Below are 10,153 nucleotides of genomic sequence, written 5' to 3' on the forward strand. Positions count from 1 at the left end.
CCAGCATCCAAGTAAAGCCAGATGAACAAAAGTGGTACATGAGTCTGGAGTTCTTCTGCAACAGCTACAGGCCCTGGTGAGCCTATTTCCCCAACCCCTCTGTGCTAGGTATGGTGGTACACGCCTTTAATCCCAGCACTGGGGAGGCAGAGATAGGAGAATCACTGTGAGTTTCAGGCCAGCCTGAGACTACATAGTGAATTCCAGGTCAGCCTGGGCTAAAGCAAGACTGTACCTCAAAAATAATTTTTTTAATTGAAAAAAGGAATGGTCAATAAGAAAATTATCCATTTTTTGTTCTGATTTAGGGTACTACCATTTGTATAGGTAAAGAAAAAGTGTTTATGTGTGAACACTCATAGAAATTACTTATGAGAGAACTTATGGTTCTCTGATCTCCCTTGGAACAAACACGATGACCATTAAAACATACAAACTTAACACATGCACACACGCTGCAAATACATGCAAAATAAAGAAAAATCAATCTGAGCAGTTTCTTAAACTGTTAAGCTAAGACAAGCAAAAGCACATGTCCATATTTGCAAAATTGTGAACAAAGTTCAGAGCATCTCTGTCATGGTAGTAACCAATCAATGAAAACCACTCACTTTTCAATCAATAGGTCAGTGGCTAAACAACTGTGAGACATATCACAATTGAATACTACTTAGCAATGAAGAGGACACTGTATTAAAACATGAAGTTATGGGCTGGAGAGATGGCCTAGAGGTTAAGGTGCTTGCCAGCAAAGCCAAAGGACACAGGTTTGATTCCCCAGCACCCACGTAAAGCCAGATGCACAAAGTGGTGTATGCTTCTGGAGTTCATTTGTGGTGGCTACAGGCCTTAGCTTGCCTATATTCTCTCTATTTCAAATAAATAAATATTTTTCAAAAGCATAAAGCTATGAGACTAAATCCAAAGCAATTATCCTGAGAAAAGGCAGATCAAATAAACCAATAATACATATGAATCATAAAAATTCAGGGTATGGGGTCTCCTGTGTCCCTGTACCTCTAGCTGGAGACCAGCTCCCTCCCACTTAAAAAAATTTTTTTTCATTTATTTATTTGAGAGAGAGAAAGAGAGAGAGAGAGAGAGAGAGAGAGAAGTGAGTATGGGCACACCAGGTCCTCCTGCCACTGGAAATGAACTTCAGATGCATATGCCACTTTGTGCATCTGGTTTTACATGGGTACTGGGGAATCAAACCTGGGATTTCAGGCTTTGAAGGCAATTATTTTTAATTGCTGAACTACTTCTTAGCTCCCCTCTGACTTTTAATGCTCCACACCATACAGCCAGAGCTTCCTGAACTATTGTTGACCACCCCAAGCTGTGTATAATTCCTGAAGGAAAGGATTCTTGTCAGCTCTCCTTTCTACCCATGGTGGAGTGTGAGACCAGCAGAAAGTTCTCCAAGAGATAACTTTCACCAAGATGTCCAGTGATAAGCAAAAGCCAGAAACTCAGAGCCTGCCAGCACACCATTCAGACTGTCCTCTGTTCAGGGGCAGCCCAGTGAGATACAGTCACGCCAAAGCCTGAAGGGCAAGAAGAAAGAGCCTGCCACTACTAGAAGCAAAATGGCTAAGTCATCCAGGAGTGCTGGGAGAATTCAGAAGTGGCCAGATTAACCCCTGATCCTCCTTAAGGGCAGTGCTGGCCTAACAGAGACCGCATTTATGAGCTGATGCCAAAGTCACTGCACTAACGAGGGTCAGTAGACACCACCTTTGAACACAGTGACTACAGATGTGTTCCACCAGGCTCCAGAAATGGAAGTGATGCTTTTCTCGCCGTTTTTTGTTTTACAAGCTCCTGCTGTTCTCAGGTCTCCATGCCCCTACGAGCTGGAATTGCAGACACATGGGCTTCGGGATGGATCTGGAGCTGTCCCAGGCCTCCCCAGCTCCCATGTGTGTGAAGGATGTGCTCCTAACTGCTGAGCCATTTCTCCAGCCCTGAATGCCACACACCAAAGGATACTGCCACAGCCTCTGTCTCTGTAACAGTCAGAGGTCATCTGAATGGACATTCTAAGACAATTGGATGATGGTTGATCTGGACAGTCAACTTGACTGGACTTAGAAACAGCCAGGAGACCAAGCCAGGTACCACATGTGGCATTGTTGGGTTGGGACTGTAAACAGATGACAGCAATGAGGAAGGAGACCCAGTCTTCCCAGGGTTTTGCCTTGTTTTGTTAAATGAAGCAGGCAGGAGTAGCAGTGATCCTACAGTTACTTAGCAATGGGGCAAACAGCCTCCAATTACCTTCAACATCTCCCAAAAAATACAAGGAATTGGGTAATACCTTTGGGAAGGGCTACCATAAACAAGTTGAGAATACTGACTGGTTTTGCATCATGAACTAGGCATCATTAATTTTGACCCTTGAAGACATACATTCAGATGTCTGTAGACTTTTTATGGGAAGATTTTCTGATATATCATCTGCTATTTATGGGTTCATCTCAAAAAGAGGATATCGCCGTTCAAAGAAAGATAGGTTTGAAAGCCCTCCTATAGAAGCAATGTTTGTACAAAAGCCATAAAGTAAAATATACTTTTACTTCTATTTCTTTATTTGAGAGAGAGAATAGGGGTGCCGGGGCCTCGAGCCATTACAAACTCCAGATGCATGCACCACTTAGCCCATCTGGCTTATGTGGGTACTGGGGAGTCGAGCCTGGGTCCTTAGGCTTCACAGGCAAGTGCCTTAGCCACTAAGCCATCTCTCCAGCCCTCATAAAGTAAAATCTAGACCAGAGAAGCTAGGTAACAGGTTTGCACCATTACTAAACACACCTCCAATCACTCACCTTTTCGGGATTAGGCAGAATTAATATAGATCATTCCAGATCCTAAGGTTGGGTAAGTTAAACCTAGAGGTTTACATGTGGTCATTCTTAAAATTAAGATAGCCTAACTTTATTATTCCAAAGGTGAATTCAAAGCAAATCAGGCAAATTGTTATGGTTCAAACATACTTTAAGTGTGTCCCACAAACTTCCATCTGCTGAAGGCCTCCCACCACCCTGCATGTGGCAATGCTGACAGGTGGTGGGACCCTTAGTGGGCAGAGCACAGATGGAAGTACTTAGGTTATGGGGACCCCACCCTGGAAATGCATTAATGCTGGTCCATTGGAATTCTGCTGGTCTTTTGGAACAGATTAGTTCTCATGAGAACAGGTTATTTACATAGTGAATGCAGCCCCTGAATCTCTCTAGCTGCCTGCATTCCATGCAACCTCTTCCTCTACAAGCTCCTCCCATGACACCTTGAACCCTACTGTGATGTAACCTGAACACCCTTGCCCTAAGGTTGAACAGATGGAGTCACCTTTCTGCCTCTTTGTCAAGTTCCCAGCCATGGTATTTGTTTCAGTAACACAAAACAGACTCATGTTTGGGTGAAAACATTCACAGCCCCTCCTTTGGGAAGATGAATGGAAAATGAATGGCAAAGGGCATTCATCCTGAAGGATTTCACCTTCCCTGATGTCCTATATGCTAATCATGCAGACAGGAAGGTAGAAACTGATAATGAATTAACATGAAAATCTGATATAGAGGAACAAAAATCTATCCAAACTGACTTTTTTTTTTTTTAGATTAAGTAGCTCCTGCACTTAAAACTGAACCAAAATGACTAAGCTGTGGAAAAAGTTTTAGCATTCACCAATGAACTGGCGTGTGCATTCAACATAGAAGATAGGTATCTTTTGGCGTAACTTTAGAACTTTATCATAGAAGCGTAACAGTTTGAACACACTTGGAAGAAAGCCAGTTGACATTCTGGTTATCACTAAGGAGTCTCACAAGTAAACATGCCACTACAATATACAGACAAACAGACAAGGGCAACACTGTGGAACTGCTCACTGTAAGGTTCGGGAGTGACCAAGACCACACAGACCATTCTGAGGCAAAGATGGAAGCTTTTACTCAGGAAAAACACGAGCTGCCAGGACTGACTCTTGAGAGAGGAGCAGTAAACTTGGGGTTACAAGCAGTGGGCTTTATAGAGCTCTTCAGCTGGGGGAAGGTGGGAAAGGGGAAATCAAAGAAAGGTTTCTTTAGCAGAGATCTAAGATAACCAGGGTTGACACCAGAACAGGAACCTGGTGTCCTGAGAGATAAGGGGGCCATTGTTAGGCAAGGAAGGGATAATGGCTGGGTGGTTCCTGGAAGAATGTGGATGACCCACTCCCTGGTATCAGTCACCATCTTGCTATCTTTGGTGACTCCATTTTGGGGAAGCCCACCTTGACCTAACATTCACCACTCCTATGGAGGGGAAGGAAAGAATAGAACCCTAGGTGAAAGAACAAAGGAAGATATTTTTTTTTAAAGTTTTTTTTTTTATTCATTAAATTATTTATTTGAGAGCGACAGACACAGAGAGAAAGACAGATAGAGGGAGAGAGAGAATGGGCGCGCCAGGGCTTCCAGCCTCTGCAAACGAACTCCAGACGCGTGCGCCCCCTTGTGCATCTGGCTAACGTGGGACCTGGGGAACCGAGCCTCGAACCGGGGTCCTTAGGCTTCACAGGCAAGCGCTTAACCGTTAATCCATCTCTCCAGCCCAAAGGAAGATATTTTTTAAGGTGCTTATGGTACACATCCAGCCTCAGTTGCCTGACAAAGCACAGAGCACGAGGAGACAGGACTCGCTTGCAGGTGTGCTGAGCGAGCTCACGAAAAGATGGAGTGTGTGGTCAACAGGCCCACAGTGTGCATCTGTGCCCTTCTCCAGTGCCTTCCCACTTAACTCCATGTGACTACAGAAAGAAATTTAAACACAAGCTTGTAACCTGTGTGCATATCTTATTTTCTCTTGCCCCCCCCCAACTAGCCCATGTGAAGGATGATAACCCCAACATGATCCCAGCCAAGAGTAGCAGCACCCAACCAGCCAGACCTGAGCTGCACCCCAGGGCTGAGCTCCTTACACCTGATGGGTTTTGCGGCAACAGTGACTGATAGCACCTAAACTGCTGCTCTAGTATTTGTTCTCGTCTGACACAACCTAGATGAGTTAAGGCCAACTATGATACAGGTAGTGGAAGATGGAAATGAAGATGAAACCACAAAGTATGGTAGTGGCTTCTTTGCAAATGTGATGTTCTTTGAACCGTATGTAAGCTCCCTGAACTGAGTCTGTACACCCTGTTTATTATCTTCCCACTGTATGAGGCGATTACACCTATCTAGTCAATTCTTCCATATCCCATAGAAGCAAATGAAATAACTACACCTTCTGGCTTCCGAAAGTGGGATCAGGAGATTGAGAGAGGAGCACACTCACATTGCTAAAAGTCAAGCCACAGAATGTTCCAGCAGATTTAGATAACAACTAAAGGAAGTATCCAAGGCCTTCAGGTAGGAGTACTCTTATCTCAGAACTGGCTGTGGACTTCAGCAGAGAGCTACCTCCTCAATTCTTTTGGTGAGCACCTCCATGAGAAACATCTCCTGCATTGGCCCTACAAGACAGTATTCACAACTGCCTTGATTTAACAGACATGCACACAACAATTCTGTTTCCAAAATAAATGTTTACTTTGATCTGTCCATTTAAAAAAAAGTTTTTACTTTTTATTTATTTGAGAGAGGGAAAGAGAAACAGGTAAATAGAACGAGAGAGAAAGAAAGAGAAAGGGCAAGCCAGAGCCTCCAGCCACTGCAAGCAAACTCCAGATACATGCACCACCTTTTGTATTTGGTTTGCATGGGTCCTGGGGAATTGAACCTGGGCCCTTGGGCTTTGCTAGCAAGCACCTTAACTGCTAAGCCATCTCTCTAGCCGTGACCTGTCAATATTTTAACCATTCCAAGGCCTCTAACATGAGCAAGGCCACTGGTTCATTCCTCAGTATCACAAAGGTAAAAATTCCCAAGACATTTTGTCAATTTCTTAAGTTGCAATCATTTCAAAGGCCACGGATATGTAGCTCAGTGGTAAACACTTACCATATTCAAGATCTATATTTGATCCTCAGCCATATGTGTGTGGGTGTGGGGGGCTTTTTTGAGGTAGGGTCTTGCTCTATCCCAGGCTGACCTGGAATTAATTCACTATGTAGTCTCAGGCTGGCCTCAAACCCATAGCAATCCTCCTATCTCTGCCTCCAGAGTACTGAGATCAAAGGTATGTGCCACCACACCCAGCTCTACATGCAGATATATTTTTTAAAATCTTTTTAGCCAGATGCACAAGGTGGCATATGTATCTGGAGTTCATTTGCAGTGGCTGAAGGCCCTGGTACACCCATGCTCTCAAATAATTTGTTTTTAACTTATTTGGAAGAAAATGGCTATGCCAAGGCCTCCTGCTAAAGCAAACTACAGATGCATGTGCCATTTTCATGGCTTTACATATGTATTAGGGGGAACTGAACCCAGGCCTTCAGGCTTTATAAGCAAGTGCCTTTAACCACTGAGCCATATCTCCAGCACACCTTCCTTCCATTAGGAGCAGATTTGGTTTCAACACCAAACCACATTGAGCACCTGCACCAGTTGTACTGTTTTAATCTTCCCTGAAATCATCTCTGTAGTGTTTAGATGTCAGATACTGTAGCTCACATGTACTGGATGTGTTCACTGGCAAAGTAGTACTAGTCACACAGGAAAAAAAAAAAAAAAGCCAGTGGTAACTGGACTAATATAATGTCACGTGAGTCTTTGGAGAATTAAAGTTAACAACATGCTCAAAATAAACCCATGATAGAAAATTTTTGAAGTCCAGTGGCACAAATAGTAGAAAATGTCTATTTTTACAGGATTCCCAAAACTTATTGTAGAAGGAAGAATTTGCGGTATTAACATAGCTAATGAACCGTCCTCCCATGAGAATGGCCAATATTACCTTGAGTGGCTGCTGGCTGGACTCCCACATTTCAAATCCTTTTTTATTGGCTTTAATGTGTGTGTGTGTGTGTGCTTACATGTGCATCGCTTTGTATTTATGAGAAAATCTCACTCTATAGCCAAGGGTGCTTTCAAAATCATGCCTCAGCCTCCCAACCTATTTTTCTTTTAACAGCTCTCCTGGCTTGGAAGCCACTCTGGCCAGTCTCTAACCAAAGTGGTCTGACTTCTACAGTGATCTCTACATCCAAAGAAACATTTGCAAATCTTGCTACTTGAAAATGCAGTCCACAAATTAACAAACATCAGGTCTTGTCTGGGCCTGGTCAGAACTTTTAAACAAAACCCTCAAGTGACCATTATTTTGTGATTCTTTTGTATTCAGGATAGCATTCATTCTTAGCTTATGACTTGGGAACTGGGGCAGCCAGTCTAAAGTACGCACACACAAGCATGCAAGAAAGAGGAAGGCACCAGGACCTCTGAGCACGGACATACCTGCTGTGGAGTTGGGAATCAAACATCTTCTTCACGCTGTTAGACCCCAACTCCTACCTCCCACAACCCCCTCCGCAGTGCCAAGGACCAGGCGCAGCCCCCTTAACATTTCAGCCCATTTTCCTGGTTTCTCCCCGTATCAGACAGCACATCCCCTAAGAAACATGTTCTAAAATCCTTTTTTTTTTTTTTTTGGTTTTTCAAGGTAGGGTCTCACTCAAGCTCAGGCTGACCTGGAATTCACTATGTAGTCTCAGGATGGCCTCAAACTCACAGATATCCTCCTACCTCTGCCTGCCAAGTGCTGAGATTAAAGGCGTGCATGACCACACCAGCTAATCTTATTCTTTAAAAACAAAATTCTCAAGCAGGCCATGGTGGCACATGCACATCATCTCAGCACTGGGGAGGTGGCGGCAGGAAGAGCTATAGAGTGAGGTCGGTCTCAGCTACAGTGAGTATGACACCAGCCTGGGCCACGAGACCCTTGTCTTTAAAAAAAAAAAAAATTTTTTTTTTGTTTTGCTTTTTGAGGTAGGGTCTCACTCTAGCCCAGGCGGACCTGGAATTCACTATGGAGTCTCAGTGTGGCCTCGAACTCATGGCAATCCTCCTACCTCTACCTCCTGAGTGCTGGGATTAAAGGCATGTGCCAACACACCCAGCTTAAAAAAATTGTTTTTTATATTAGAGAGAGAAAGAGTATGGGAATGCTGAGGCCTCTTGCCACTGAATACAAAATCCAGACACATGGGCCACTTTGTGCATCTGGCTTTGTGTGTGGGTACTGGGAAATCAAACCCAGGCCATCAGGCTTTATAAGAAAGTGCTTTTAACCACTGAGCCATTTCTCCAGCTCAAGACCCTTATCTTCAGATAAATAATAAAATCTCCAACCCCTCTCCTTAGTGCATGAAAATAACTTGGTCACTGTTAAGTAACCAACTCACAAAATTTAAAACATATATGCAAATACCTTTAAAATTATATTTTCACAGCTATGTCAGTTTCTTTTTCCTATAATCCACTTCTCTTGCTACATTAATTTCAGAGTTTAGTTTGCATAGCAAAAAAAAAAAAAAAAATCACAAAACAAGTTTACTTGCTTTTCCATTCCAACGTGTTTGCTTCTTTCTTCTAACATCAAGACCAAATTAACTTTGAATTCTGACTTTTGTAAGTTTCGAGAACATATCACAATGCAAACATTTATTGAGTGACTTACTTTTAGATGGTCATGAGTTGGTTAGCATGTTACAATTAGCGGGGGGGAAAAATCTCCATTGCAAAACATTTTAATAGGTTTTCAAATATACAGTTATTAGTATTATCTAAATATCATTATAAAAACTGGTATATCACATCAGATCATCTATAAAACAGAAACACAAATCACACATTGACAATAACCTTTGAAATCTAAGAATTGCCCCCCAGTCAATAGTACAAATCATAAATACTCTAAAGAGAGAAAACTAGAGACATTATTTAGACACTGAAATCAAAGTAACCACAGCAAATACATTCACTTGTCAAGTATAAGGAAGTCAGCGCTGCTTTTTCAGTCACGAGTGACAACTTTGGGGCATTTCACCCGCTGCTGTAAATCGTCCAGTAGTATTAGGTCCCACAGTAAAGTGTCTGTGCGCGCCTTTTCATCTGCCTGCGGGTGCACCCTACACCCCACTTTAGACTATTTTACTTCATTATTCAACTATTGCTCTTGCAAGTGAATACCTGGCCAAAGTGTGACCCCATTGACAAAATTTCAAAATTAAAAAAACAAAAGCTTCCAACTAACTACTGATTTAATTGTATGAATACCATCTCCTCTTACTGGAGGTTTTCCAAATAGGCAGCAAAAATTTAAATACTGACAAAATGAGAAAGGTGACGCCAGTATTCCTACAATAGGAACAAGCATTTTAAGTTATAATTACTTGGAAGTCAAGGAGTAATTTCATACTCATCACCAAATTTAAAACACCAGGAATTTGAAGACAGAGGCCTAAAGTATTTGTACTAAATTGTAGAACACAAATGTCCAGTTAGCTTGCTTGTGAACATGTAACAGGATGGTTTTCACAGTAATGTCATGTTAATCACTATGCCAAGGGGCGAGCTACATACATACATGTGCCTTTACTGCTAGGAAAGAGAGAAATTAAAGGTTGTTTTATACCATCTATTACTACCCAACTCAAGAGCCAAATGATGGTGAGCAAAGTGATGGCTTTTGACCTTCCCTGATCGTAACTCAATACTTACTCTCCGTTCACACAAGCCCAGACACAAGCTATCTTTTAACACTTGTTTCCTATATTCCTACTTTAATTAAGTCTCCACACCCCTCCAGCTAGACAGGATGCTGGTAATGACCCGGGCCTTGGCTGCTCAGTTAACAACTGTGCTCTTGGTGACAGGTGGGGACTAAAGATGCCTGGCATGTGGTACGTTTAGAACAAGATACCCGCCACCAATAGAGATCCTCCTTGCGTGCTCAAAACATTAGCATGTGGATGCCATCTCTTTACAGAACTGAAATGAATGTTTACTGGGCAATTAAGACATTTTAGGATGTAGGAGAGGTTAATTAAAGCTACAGACATAGAAAACCACAGTTAAAGGCACTGGATAAGGAAGAGAATTACCAAGCTCTATAAACTATTTCAGAAGCAAATTGTTCTAAGTGTCAAACTCTAGGAGAAAATGCCACTAAAATGATGATGGCACCTTAGTATGGTGGATACAACTTCTGTAATTTTACAACA

This window comes from Jaculus jaculus, chromosome 18 (genome assembly GCF_020740685.1).
Source record: "Jaculus jaculus isolate mJacJac1 chromosome 18, mJacJac1.mat.Y.cur, whole genome shotgun sequence".
NCBI classification, from domain to species: Eukaryota; Metazoa; Chordata; class Mammalia; order Rodentia; family Dipodidae; genus Jaculus; species Jaculus jaculus.